Below are 14,000 nucleotides of genomic sequence, written 5' to 3' on the forward strand. Positions count from 1 at the left end.
AGCCTGCCAATTTGTGAAAAGGCCTAGAGCAGAGGTTATATAAGTATTTTACTGAGATTTTCAAAAATAAAACCAAGGAGATTGAAAGTATAACATACAATAAGATTGAAGCATAAAAACTAGTTAGAGCTCAGTCGCTGTGGCTCAGTGGTTGAGCTTCGACCTATGAACCAGGAGGTCACGGTTCGATTCCAGGTCAGGGCACATGCTAGGGTTGTGGTCTCTACCCCAGTGGGAGGTGTGCAGGAGGCAGCCTATTAATGGTTTTCTCTTATCATTGATGTTTCTATGACTCTCTCCCTCTCCCTTCCTCTCTGAAATCAATAAAAAAATATTTTTAAAAATTGTTTAGAAACTTAAAAAGAAATATAGTTTGCATAGAAAAATATCTAAAAAGAATTAGATTCAGCACAACAGGACAGTCACAGGGTTTCCTGAGTACACAGGTAGATCAGAAAAAAATGGGGGAGGTGGTGAGTTCAGGCCAATAAAAAATTATTTTTGATGCCAAAGCATTAAAGAAATTTTATTTAGAAAGATTTTTATTATAACATATTTAATGTAATATCTTTCAGGGTACCTTTAACTCATATTTTCTGAAACCTTGAACATCTCTAGACATTGCATTGTAATCTATGCTGCTTTCCAGGAATAAACCTAAATTTCCACTTCTGTAAACTGGGACTAATAGTGTTTGCCACAGTGGAATTGCATGAAGATTAAGGGATTTAATGCATGTGAAATGCTTAACACATTGCTTGGGAGATTAAGTGCTAAAGAAAGGAACACAGTCTCTATTATACTCATAAAAAAGATTCTTTGTTGTTGCTATTTTTGTTAATATTAGTAGTGATGTCATTTGACAATAAAAAGCACCTTAGAAATTTATATGCTCATTATCTGTGGGTGACAAAGAGTTAAAGGAACAGGAAAAGCATTTCCTGGGCAATAAATGGAAACACCTCTCTCTCCCTCCCTCCTCTGTCTTCTACCATTTTCTATCAAGGTCAGATCCCTAGATTATATCTTCAGGTCCTAGAATATTAGATCTGGGATCAAATTTTAAAAAATGAATCCAGGGCAAAATCAACACCTGAAAAATCAGGAAGCCAGCCTGAGTGTCTGAGTGGCTTGTCTAAAGTCAGTTAACAGCAGATTTGAGAGAAAACACCCTCCAATGTTGAGTGAGTTTCAGTAATTATTCAACCAGAAGATAAGATAAAATTACTGGGAATGTAAAGACAACTATACCTTTGAGGAAATTTTGGTGCCTACAAATAAGGCTGTAGCCTCCAGGTGCCTCGCTTTCTTGACACAGAAAATTCTTATCCCCACACCCTAAAGCTAGAAAGAACAGTAAATCCTATGTGTAAAATCCACCTTTCTAACACCTTATAAATCATTGCCCTCTCTTCTCTCTACTTTCTGTTTTCTCCTAGTCATCACACACACACTGAAGTCAGTACTTAAGTTACGCTCCATTATATAGTATATTTAAGTAATATATTTTATCTCAATTTTCAGGCTGCTGATTATTACAGCACTTCAGTTAAAATGAAATATTGGAACTAAGGACCGAGAGAAGAAAGATTCATTTGATGTGAATTTCTGGAAGGAATTTATCTGCTGAGATGGACTTATCATGATCAACCGAAGGGCCAAATTTTATAAATAATAAGAACCTAGGGGCCATTTGCTGACAGAGGCTTCTGGAGTACCCTGAATACTAGGAAGAACCTCAGACTGAATTCTCGGCTTCCTGCACTGGGTCACACTTATTTACTGTCTGAGTCAACCACTTCAGGGAAAACCTGGCTTCACATTTCTACCAATGGACTGAGAACCTGCCATTCCAATCAGAACTGCACTACTTGGACTCCTCATTTACATAAAATGGACCTAATTGAGAACCTGGGTGGGAACTTTTACCACAAAAGTTAGCCTCCCTTGTCAATGCAAAACACAATTTAGGTTGCTATCTGAATCTGTCCCCCCGGCTACAACTCCTTTTTACTCAGATAAATGCCTTTTATTCTTTATTTCAGTCTAAGATTAATTTTAGCTTACAGAACACATTTCTATCTCCAGTCTTACTCCACTAATAATCAACTATATTATTTGAATCAGATGAATTTTAAAAATATTTTAAAATAATGTTTTAGCATTTAAAAATTCCAAATGTATTTACTATTTGATGTTTTAACATAATTCATTTTCTTCTTGCACTTATGTTCCTGATGTGAATTTTTATGAAGCTGAGTGACCTCTTATGCCACTTTGATTTGATTCACTTAGCAGGGAAGAAGTGACAAAAGAGGCTGTCTAAAAGCTGTGTTTTTCCCATGTCACATCCAAGATGAATGGGGAGAATTAGTGGTATTAATATTCATAAATGCCAAGTTGGGTGGTTCTCCCTCTTCCCATTCTTTCAATAATATTTAGTGGGTATGGGCAGTGAAATGGGTTTACCCCATACCTGAAACTAAAGACTAAAAGGGAAATAATTCACTGAATGGAGAAAAGGACCTGATGAAAACATGGCATGTAAGTACACTTAAGAATATATTTATTTAAATACTAGAGGCCCTGTGCACAAAATTCGTGCATGGGCATGGGAGGATCCCTCAGCCCAGCCTGCACCCTCTCACAATCCAGTACCCCTCGGGGGATGTCTGACTGTGGGACATCCGGCGAGATCAGGCCTTAACCAGCAGTCGGACATCCCTCTCGAAATCTGGGACTGCTGGCTCATAACCACTCGCCTGCTTACCTGCCTGCCTGATTGCCCCTAACCACTCTGCCTGCCTGCCTGATTGCCCCTAACCACTAGCCTACTTGCCTGATCACCCCTAACTGCCTCTGCCTCAGCCCCCACCACCACGGCTTCCGGAAAGTTGTCTGGAAGGACATCCAAAAGGAATGACGTCCAGAATGTTGTTTGGCTGTCTGGTCTAATTAGCATATTATACTTTTATTATTATAGATTATATTGTACTGGTATATATAGTATTTTTTGCACTGACAATTGATTATTGAAAATGAGACCTTAGAATGTTAATTTGGTTTACAATATTTTCCGAAAGAGACTTCAGATTAGTGTTTCAGAAAAACACCATCCTAAATAATGCTGCAGATAACAAAGATAGCATTGGATGAGCCATCATAGCTAGTAAGTAGTTATAAGGGTTTTGGACATTAATGTTAATTACTTGGTAGCAGGGAATTAGAGCCCAAGTGATTACAATTTTCCATATATGTTAAACTGAAAATATTGACTGGGACAAAGTGAAATTATGAACCAATGAGTTAGATGCACAAACCAATACTCATGCATGTATGCACACACACACACACATAATCACACAACCAAAACCTTTATCAGATCTTTCCACATCTTAGTATCAGGAACCAAGATCAGTATATACAGAGATAATCAACACATGAATAATACAGATTCTTAATAACTTTTTCCTAAAATTTTTTCAAGACAGAAATAATTTGCCTCTATGTAGAGAGTGTAAGGGTGGAAAACTTTTCCTTTTTTTTTCCTGTCTAGGTCCTTTGGTTGGTCTAATAATTAAATTGACATAAGTCAGAATAATAGGAAAAAAACAAGTGTTGTAAGTACTGTACAGGAGACCCAAATATTTCAGACTCCCAGGCAGTCAGACAATGAAGGCTTATATGCCATCCTGAGCTAAAAAAAATAGGATATGGCCTGGGGCTTCAAAGGAGAGTAGACCAATTCACAGGAAGATAAGGAAAACCAGAATTTTGGCAATCAGATATTTGCCACACCACAGACCACATAGGTAAGTCTTATACATAAAAGTTATCTCTGGTAGTAGCTCTCCTTCTGGGTCAGCCCCCCTGTCTAAGTTCTTCTAGGCAGTTAAGGGAGAGGCAAAGTGCATTTACTGAGTCTGCTGGGTCTCAATTGCATTCAGCTGAAGATAATCCACATGCCAAAGTGGCACATTTTGGGGTTTCATATGCTGCTCCCCCTCAAGAGTGTAGTATTTACATTTTGCATTCAACCAGCCCTTTTTTGAGCAAATAAAACAGAACAAAGATTACATTCTTATTGAATTTTCAGGGTAGCCTGCTATAAAAGGAAAAAGTCAATTACAGCGAAAGAGCAGTTTATTGTTCATTGAAACAATAGCCCAACATGTGTGATTGTGGCCAGGTGTCTGAAAGTGACACATAGCATTTCTATTCTCCTTCTTTTGGTGAGAACTAACCACAAGGCCCTATAGTTTCAGGGGAGGGGGCTGGAAATCATAGCCGAGCTGAATGTCTGGGAAGACCAGGAGAACCAAGCATTGGTTAATGTAGTCTCTTGTTGAACTCATAAAAGAAACAACAGAGTTCTGCAGTTCATTTTTAGCTTTGTCATTTAATGTTCATCAAAGTAGCAAATGTGTTTTATATTCAGAGAAATGTGACAATAAAAACAAAGTCTTCCAAAGAAAAAGTATGGTTGTCAGACATAACTATTTTCTCCTATATCACTTGTACTACAAGATAGGAAGTTCAGCTTTTGCAGTTATGTATTCCTCCTTATATGGCAGTCATAAGGCTTGTCAGAGTAGATACATGAAGATTTGCAACTGAATTGAATGCTTGGTCTTAAACTCAGTTTCAAAAAGTCTAGACAACATATGAAATAGTGAAATGAACAAAAAAGACAAACAAAAATTCATAGACACAGAGAACAGCATGCTGATTACCAGAGGCAAAGGAGGATGCGGGAGGTAGGGGAGGGTAAAGGGAGATAAATGGTGATAAAAGAGACTTGACTTGGGGTGGAGAGCACACAATACAATATACAGATGATGTATTACTTGAAACCAATGTAATTTTATTAACCAATGTTGCCCCAATAAATTTAATTTAAAAATATTTTAAAAACCATATGAAGCAGTGTTTGGAAGTACTGGCACTGCTATCTAACAAAGACAGATCCCTACTCTCTAGTTGCCCACCACTTATTCGATAGCATGTTGTGGTTTTTCCAGCTTCATTCAGCCCATATTACTTCACACAAAATACTACAAGAATTTATTTCTGCTCTAATTATATGGGGGGCTCCCCATTGCCCTGAAATACTTTTATCTTCCTTTGTAGCAGAATTATCTGCCGATGAGGCCTCCTGAGCATCTTTAATGGTTTAAATAATGCTGCTTCAGAACTAAAGTTGGAGTGTGGAGGGATGTTACTTCTTCATTCTATAGTGTTACCAGGCCATTGTCCTTTGAGCTGATAAGGTAGCTCTGCTTGGGTGAGATTGTTCCCATTTCCATTCTATTATTTACTTTGCATCAGAGGCTCCATGGAAGTCTGGGACTCTGCCAGATGCCAACACACAGGATGAGAGACTAGTGTTGCCTTCTCTGTTGCAATGTACGTATGAACTATACAGAAATGCTTCCTACTGGTCCCATTACATTTTTGTCGGCATATATTGACCACCAGCATCCTATATAATAAAAGGCTAATATGCAAATCGACTGTATGGCAGAATGACAGGTCACTATGATGTGCACTGACCACCAGGGGGCAGATGCTCAATGCAGGAGTTGCCCCCTGGTGGTTAGTGTGCTCCCACAGGAGGAGCGCTGCTCAGCCAGAAGCCAGGCTCAAGGCTGGCGAGCACATAGTGATAGTCAGCTTTATATTTCTTTCCTTTTTCATATATCTCTTTGTGGCAGACCCAGAGATACACCAGTCAGATCCCTCTTTCAGAAATAATTTGCTGCCCTAGCCGGTTTGGCTCAATAGATAGAGTGTCGGCCTGTGGACTGAAGGGTCCTGAGTTCAATTCTGGTCAAGGTCATGTACCTCGGTTGAAGGCTCCTCCCCAGCTTCAAACATTTAAGAGCTATATGAAAAGGAAAGATGTCCACGGCAGTCGGACATCTCCTGAGGGGTCCCAAACTGTGAGAGGGCACAGGCCAGGCTGAGAGACCCCCCCTCCAGTGCATGAATGTCATGCACCAGGCCTCTAGTATTCAATAAAGGCCTGTTGGAGTATTTCTATTTGCAACCAGCTTGAGCAGTAAATTATAATTCAAGATTTTTGAATTCTTAGAAAAAGGATCATTTCTCATAACCATCTCTCAATTTTTTCCTTGAATTCAGAAAATGCATTCAACATTTTCATGGACTACATTAATCTATTATTTAACCTAATCTTCCAAATCCTAAACTATGCATATTCCTCAAGCCCTGCAGTAGACATTTGAGGTAAAATAACAATAATAACACAATTGTTTGCCTGGCCCTTTCAATGAATACAGTAGTACCTGGTATAGCATTACCTTGGTTCATGCTAATATCTTATGTACTGTACTTGAAATGGTTATTTTGACATTGACAGTAGTGCTGAATGTTCCTCTCTCCTCTGACTCTTTCTACTACCGTGGGTTTGCTCAATGAACTCTTCTGCATTTCCCCAGATGAGGTAGATGCTGAGACATGGTTACATCACATGGCTCTAAATAAACTATATTAAACAGTTTAATGTAGAAAGGGTTCACCTTGAAGATATACTCTGAGTTAATCAGTAGAGCTCCACCTTAGCTATCATCAACAAATGACAAGTGTTGGCAAGGATGCGGAAAAAAAGGAACCCTTGTGCACTGCTGGTGGGAATGCAGACTGGTGCAGCCACTGTGGAGAACAGTATGGAGTTTCCTCAAAAAACTAAAAATGGAACTCCCATTTGACCCAGTGATCCCACTTTTAGGAATATATCCCAAGAAGCTAGAAACACCAAAGAGAAAGTATATATGCCCCCCTATGTTCATAGCAGCACAATTCACAATAGCTAAGATTTGGAAACAGCCTAAGTGCCCATAAGCAGATGAGTGGATTAAAAAACTGTGGTACATGTACATAATGGAATACTATGCTGCTGTAAAAAAGAAGGAATTATTACCATTTGCAACAGCATAGATGGAACTGGAGAGCATTATGCTAAGTGAAATAAGCCAGTCAGAGAAAGATAAATATCACATAATCTCACTCATTTATGGAATATAATGAACAACATAAACTGATGAACAAAAAACAGATCCAGAGACAGAGAGGCATTGATCAGACTGTGAAATCTCAGAGGGAAGGTAGGGGAGGGTGGGGGTAAAGGGGAGAGATCAACCAAAGGACTTGCATGCATGCATATAAGCGTAACCAAAGAACACAGACAACAGGGGGATGAGGGCATGAGTGGGGGATTGGGGGGATAATGGGGAGATGAGGACACATATGCAATACCTTAATCAATAAAGAAATTTTTAAAAAATGAACTCTTATGAAGCTTACAGCTGGAGTATGTCAACTAAATACAAAGCTTGAAGCTGGGCAGCAAGTTATTTCTTTCTTCTTCTTTTTTTTAATCCCTACCTGAGGATATTTTTTCATTGATTTTTAAGAGAGTGGAAAAGAGAGGGAATGACAGAGAGAAATATCGATGTGAGAGAAACACATCGATTGGTTGCCTCCTGCACAAGCCCTGACCAGGGCCTGGGCTGAGGAGGAGCCTGCAACTGAGGTACATGTCCTTGACCAGAATTGAACTCAGGACCCTTCAGTCCACAGGCCGACTATCTACTGAGCCAAACTGGCTAGGGCAGCAAATTATTTCTGAAAGAGGGATCTGACTGATGTATCTCTGGGTCTGCCTCAAAGTTTAAACCTCAAACATTTAAGAGATATATGAAAAAGGAAAGAAATATAAAGCTGACTATCACCTGAAGCAGTTCAATTTTGAAACTTTATGCAGCCTTTGCTTCAAGGATTCCAAAATGGCTTGAAATACTGTTGTGTTTCCTTTAATTTTGAGTTCATTTTAGATCTTAACACCAGGATGGGAAATTAATCTTGGATCATGAGGTAGGCTAGCATTTTGAAGCACAAGGGTTAAGACTTCAATATATGAATTTAGGTAGGACATAATTGATCCCATCACATATAAGAATCATGTTTTTAACATTTTTTAAATTATATGTTGATTGTTTGAGTGGTCCCAAAATAATATTTGACAGATTCATTTTCCATTTTCGATTTAAAAAATTATGCCTTGACAGACTAACTACTTCAAAACTCATTTTGCCATTTCTCTCAGATAAATGCAAAATGAAACTTGATGTAAGTTGCAGGTTGAGCTTTCTGGTAAGTCCATGCTGAGATGGAGTTAAATGGAGTAAAGATGTTTATTGTAGAATAATGGATGGGGAAAGAAAAAGGAGGCAGTAGAGTTAGACACAAAGCACTGTCAGAGCATGATTCAGACCTGACAAAACTTCTAACAGTTCAACTGAGAATTCCAGGCAAACATCCTATATAATAAAGAGGAAATATGAAAATTGACCCTCATGACCTCACACAAGATGGCCACCCCCATGTGGTCAAAGATGGCTGCCACAAGATGGCCAGCAGAGGAGGGTAGTTGGGGGCAATCAGGCCAGCAGGGGAGGGCAGTTAGGGGTGACTAGGCCTGCAGGGGAGGGCAGTTGGGGGCAATTGGGCTGGTGTGGGAGCAGTTAGGCATTGATCAGGCTGGCACTGGAGAGGTTAGGGGGTGATCAAGCTGGCAGGCAGGCAAGCAATTGGGAGCCAGCAGTCCTGGATTGTGGGATTGTGAGAGGGCTGTCCGACTGCCGGTTCAGGCCCTATCTCTGTGGGATCTGGCCTAAATCGGCAGTCAAACATCCTCCAAGGGGTCCCAGATTGGAGAGGGTGCAGGCTGGGCTGAGGGACACCCTCCCCCCAGTGCATGAATTTCATGCATTGGGTCTCTAGTTACTCAATAAGGAGATCTTTACTGGGAAGTTGGCTAAACTCTTGGATCACCACCTTGGTCCATTATTGCTCAGCTGCCCTAGAAGATCATAACCTTTGCTCATAAGTTAACATGGACCCTGATGAAGTTTACAGCTGGAGTATGTCAACTAAACACAAAGCTTGAGGCTGGAAAGCAAGTTATTTCTTAAAGAGGGATCTGATTGGTATATCTCTGGGTCTGCCACAAAGTTTAAATCTCAAACATTTAAGATATATATGAAAAAGGAAAGAAACATAAAGCAATTCAAATATCTAAGTGATAGTAAAAATAACTAATATTTTGGACAACTTAGTATCTGGCAGACACTATTAACATTTTATAGTATTATCTATAATTCCCCACCTTCCTCAACATAAAGAGGAAAAACATTAATATACAAAATGAATTTTTACTGTCGATGATTTTAGTTTTCATATTGGGGCACCAAGAAACATTAACTGCAAACTGCATTGTGCAGAAAGGAATATCTCAGTTTTATTGGCACATATGCTGATTTAAAAATATTCAATTACTATGAGAGTAATTTATTTAGAATAATATTCTAGCATATAAATAGTATAAAATTTCAAATAGAAATTAATTCATGCTATTTAATAATCTCCCAAGCTACATTTATTGATGGATATGCATGCTTAGATGCATGCATAATTTTTAGTATTGGGCTATAAACATTTCCTTTTTGCATCTATTGATCATTAGGCTTTCACTGACTTACAAATAAACTAAAAGTAAAACTTCATAAAGTTTTTTTCTTTTCTTTTTTTTCTTTATTGATTAAGGTATTACATATGTGTCCTTATCCCCTCATTATCCCCCCACCCCTCTGCTTGTTCCCTCACCCCCCTAGTGTCTGTGTCAGTTGGATATGCTTATGGTACATCTACACAATGGAATCCTACGCTGCTGTAAAAAGGAACTTCTACCATTTGCAACAGCATGGATGGACCTGGAGAGCATTATGCTAAGTGAAATGAGTCAATCAGAGAAAGATAAATATCACATGATCTCACTCATTCGTGAAATATAATGAACAACATAAACTGATGAACAGAAACAGATCCAGAGAAAGAGAAGCATCGATCAGACCATTGAACCTCAGAGGGAGGGCACGGAAGGGTGGCGGGGAGGGGAGAGATCAACCAAAGGACTTGTATGCATGCATATAAGCATAACCAAGAGTAGGAAGAATTCAATTTTGAAACTTCATAGGTCTGCATGGTGTCCTCAAAAATTAACTCAAAATTAGATAATTTATATCTAGAATCTATCTCAACAAACAAAATTAATAATTGTTAAGTATGATTAGGTAATGAATAAAGCAAAGTTAAGAAAAAAGTAGATAACTATAAAAATTTAAATTTATATTCTACATTGATTATATATTCAAGATGCTTTATCTTAGTTTAGAAATTTAACTCACCCCCTTTTTTCAAGTGATTACCTTGGAGAAACTCATTTAAGCAATGAGTAATTATTAAAGGAAATTCTTCACCTTTAGAAAAACTTATGTTATATGGTACAGAATCTCCCTTTTATTTCCATCTATTTAAATTATAGCTGTGGTAAGGCTTGTCAATTAGAGAGGAGTATGTCCACTGGCAACCTCAGCTATCTTTTTAATTAGTCTCCAGAGTGAAAGTTTCCAGAATGTTCATATGCCTCTGCAAACGCAACAAATTTTAAGCACAAATTTGTTCCATATACATTTTTTAGCATATTAGTTCTTGCTAGGAAACTTCCTCAAATCACAAAGTAACTATATTTTGTAGCCCCAAACTTTGAAAACACTATTTTCCTGTAACTCTGCTAGATCACTAAGCATCTTTAAACAGGAAATAGTTTTAGGTCCTCTTTATCTGTTCTTCATATTATAGTCTAGGTAATATATTTCAAATTAAAACTTTTCAATTATCTAATCTTCCTATCTCCTCAACAGCCCCCTCCCCAACACAAACAGCTGTATCTTGCAATGGCCCCCATGTCACCTAAAATATAGCAAAATGACTACTTTCCTTAACAAGGAACTGCAAAGCTTGGTCCCTGTCTGTCTTTCCAACTTATATCTCAAGACTTATGTCATAATTTAAGCACTAGCAAATGCAATATTCTCTTCTAGTTTGCCATCTCTATTTCACTCTTCCTTATCAGGACAAGTGTCCATTTCTGCTCTGTTGCATTCTATGCATGCCTCTATAATCTCACTTCTCTTATTTTATTATGATTATTGATCCCCACATAATAGGGCATATGTTATGGATATATTTGCATCACAAATTTTAAGCCTTGACAATTCACTTATGTGATATATTTTTTCCAAGTTTACTATAACAACAATAATATTTTGAAGAATTGGTGCATATTTTTCTACATATACACAATAGCGGAGGGTTCAGAATTTACAATGAGTAAGATGATAATAAATATGTCAAATTGAGTCACTTTTTTTCAAAGTTAAAGGTTTTCTTTTTTATTGAAATAATTGATGTGTAAAATTGTGTAAGTTTGATATGTACAATGCACTGGTTTAATACATTTAAATGTTGCAATCTGATTACTACAATAGCACCTTTTTCAAAAATATAATTTATTGATTCCAGAGAGGAAGGGAGAGGGAGAGAAAGATAGAAACATCAATGATGGCAGAGAATCATTGATCGGCTGCCTCCTTCATACCCCACGCTGGGGATCAAGCCTGCAACCCAGGCATGTGCCCTAACCAGGAATCAAACCATGACCTCCTGGTTCATAGCATGATGCTCAACCACTGAGCCACGCTGGCTAGGCTAGTAGCACCTTTTTGAATTATTTATTTTCTATAGAAAATACTCAGACATACTATAACATTCAAAATATTCAAAATGGTAAGATGCAAAAATGATCTCTGTTCCTCGTTTTCCTTCATTCACCCAGTTCTTTGGGAAGACAATATTGTTACTAGGTATTTGTATATTTCTAGATATTCCAAGCTTTTCCAAATAAAATATATATATACTAGAGGCCCGTTGCACAAAATTAGTGCACGGGGGCGGGGGGTGTCCCTCAGGCCAGCCTGCACCCTCTCCAATCTGGGACCCTTCGAGGGATCCCGGTGGGATCGGGCCTAAACGGGCAGTCGGACATCCCTTTCACAATCCAGGACTGCTGGCTCCCAACTGCTCGCCTGCCTGCCTTCCTGATTGCCCCTAACCGCTTCTGCCTGCCAGCATGATCATCCCCTAACCACTCCCCTGCCAGCCTGATTGAAGCCTAACTGCTCCCCAGCCAGCGTGTTTACCCCTAAGTGCCCTCCCCTGCAGACCTGGTCCCCCCAACTGCTCTCCCCTGCAGGCCTGGGTCCCCACAAACTGCCCTCCCCTGCAGGCCTGGTCACCCCTAACTGCCCTCCCCAGCAGGCTTGATCGCCCCCAATTGCCCTCCCTTGCAGGCCTGGTCTCTCCCAACTGCCCCCCCTTGCTGGCCATCTTGTGGTGGCCATCTTGTGTCCACATGGGGGCAGGATCTTTGACCACACGGGCGCAGTCTTCTTGTGTGTTGGAGTGATGGTCAATCTGCATATTACTCTTTTATTAGATAGGATAGAGGCCTGGTGCATGGGTGGGGGCCAGCTGGTTTGCCTCGAAGGGTGTCCCAGATCAGGATGGGGGTTCCCTTGGGGTGTGAGGCGGCCTGGGAGAGGGGCCTGTGGTGGTTTGCAGGCCGGCCATGCCCCCTGGCGACCCAAGCAGAGGCCCTGGTATCTGGGGTTTATTTATCTTCTACAATTGAAACTTTGTAGCCTGGAGCGGAGCCAAGCCTTCTGCTTGCTCCATGGCAGCAGCCATTTTTGGGGGGATTTATTTATCTTCTATAATTGAAGCTTTGTAGCCTTAAGCGGAGGCCTGAGCCGGCCAGGGTGTTTGGAAAGCTTGGCTTCCTCCATCACCGGGGCAACCCTAGCCTCCTGCTCTTTCCAGCTCCGTGGCTGCCGCCATTTCTGTTTGGGTTTATGTATCTTCTATCATTGAAACTTTGTAGCCTTGAGTGGAGACCTAGGCTGGCAAGGGCAGGCGGAAAGCTTGGCTTCCTCCATTGCCGGGGAAACCCAAGCCTCCCTCCTGTTCTCTGTGGCCGTAGCCATCTTGGTTGGGTTTACTTGCATATTCGCTATTGATTGGCTGGTGGGCATGGCTTGTGGGTGTATCGGAGTGATGGTTAATTTGCATATTACTATTTTATCATATAGGATATTTCCTTTCCATAAGGCAACTTTCTCCTAATATTTAATGAAAAGGGAAAGAAAAATTTAGTACACTTTCCCCCCATTAACCTCCTGCTGGTGGTTGGCATTGTGTGTATATTTCCTCCCCTTGTTTTTCTAATGCTGGGTTTTGCCTACCAGAACTTTTTAGAATTCCTATTAAAGAGCAATTCTATTTACTTCTTGTATGAGCAAAGCAATATATCTTACCTTGTTAGGTGCTGAGCATGGAATAGATTGTATTTGTAAACACATTAACATTGAATTCTGGATTTTTGAAATTTTCCTCTAATGCTCTAAATCTGTCTGTTGTATTGCTCTTATATTTTGCTTACACCTATTATAGCTGGGCCCTTGTTTAATTTTCTTCTGTTAGGCTTGTTTTTCTGTTCTAAAGCCTCTCTTGATTTTGGTAACTTAGAGAAAATACCATAGAGCTACAGTTATATTTTTCATTTTTAAATTCACCCTATCTGCATTATAAAGGTTTGATTCTATTACTTTTTGACTGATAATATATTGGATGGAACCACTAAATTTGATAGTTGTGTTAAATGATTAACCCATTCAAAGTAATCGTTTAAATAATCACTTATTATTAGAATTCACTGGGAGTCACCTAGTTTAGGTTAGACCCAGCAGGGGGGCTCTGCAGTTGAGCTCCTTTATGTGTGTGTAGGTTGCATGGTACACTCTACTTTAGGTTGAGAGTCAAGAAGCTTAGTTGTGAAGCTCAATTATATGTGCCTTGAATCCATGAACTTTGAGCAACCCTAGCTTATTCAACCCCAGCTAATCTAAATGAAGACTGTATAGTGTGATGAGTCCTCTATGAAGCAGACAACAATAAGGTATTGAACATAGATATTTTGTGAGAGCGATGCTGCTGAAGGATAAAGGGAAATAAGAACAGGA

The sequence above is a fragment of the Plecotus auritus genome, assembly GCF_963455305.1.
Source record: "Plecotus auritus genome assembly, chromosome: X".
Taxonomy (NCBI): domain Eukaryota; kingdom Metazoa; phylum Chordata; class Mammalia; order Chiroptera; family Vespertilionidae; genus Plecotus; species Plecotus auritus.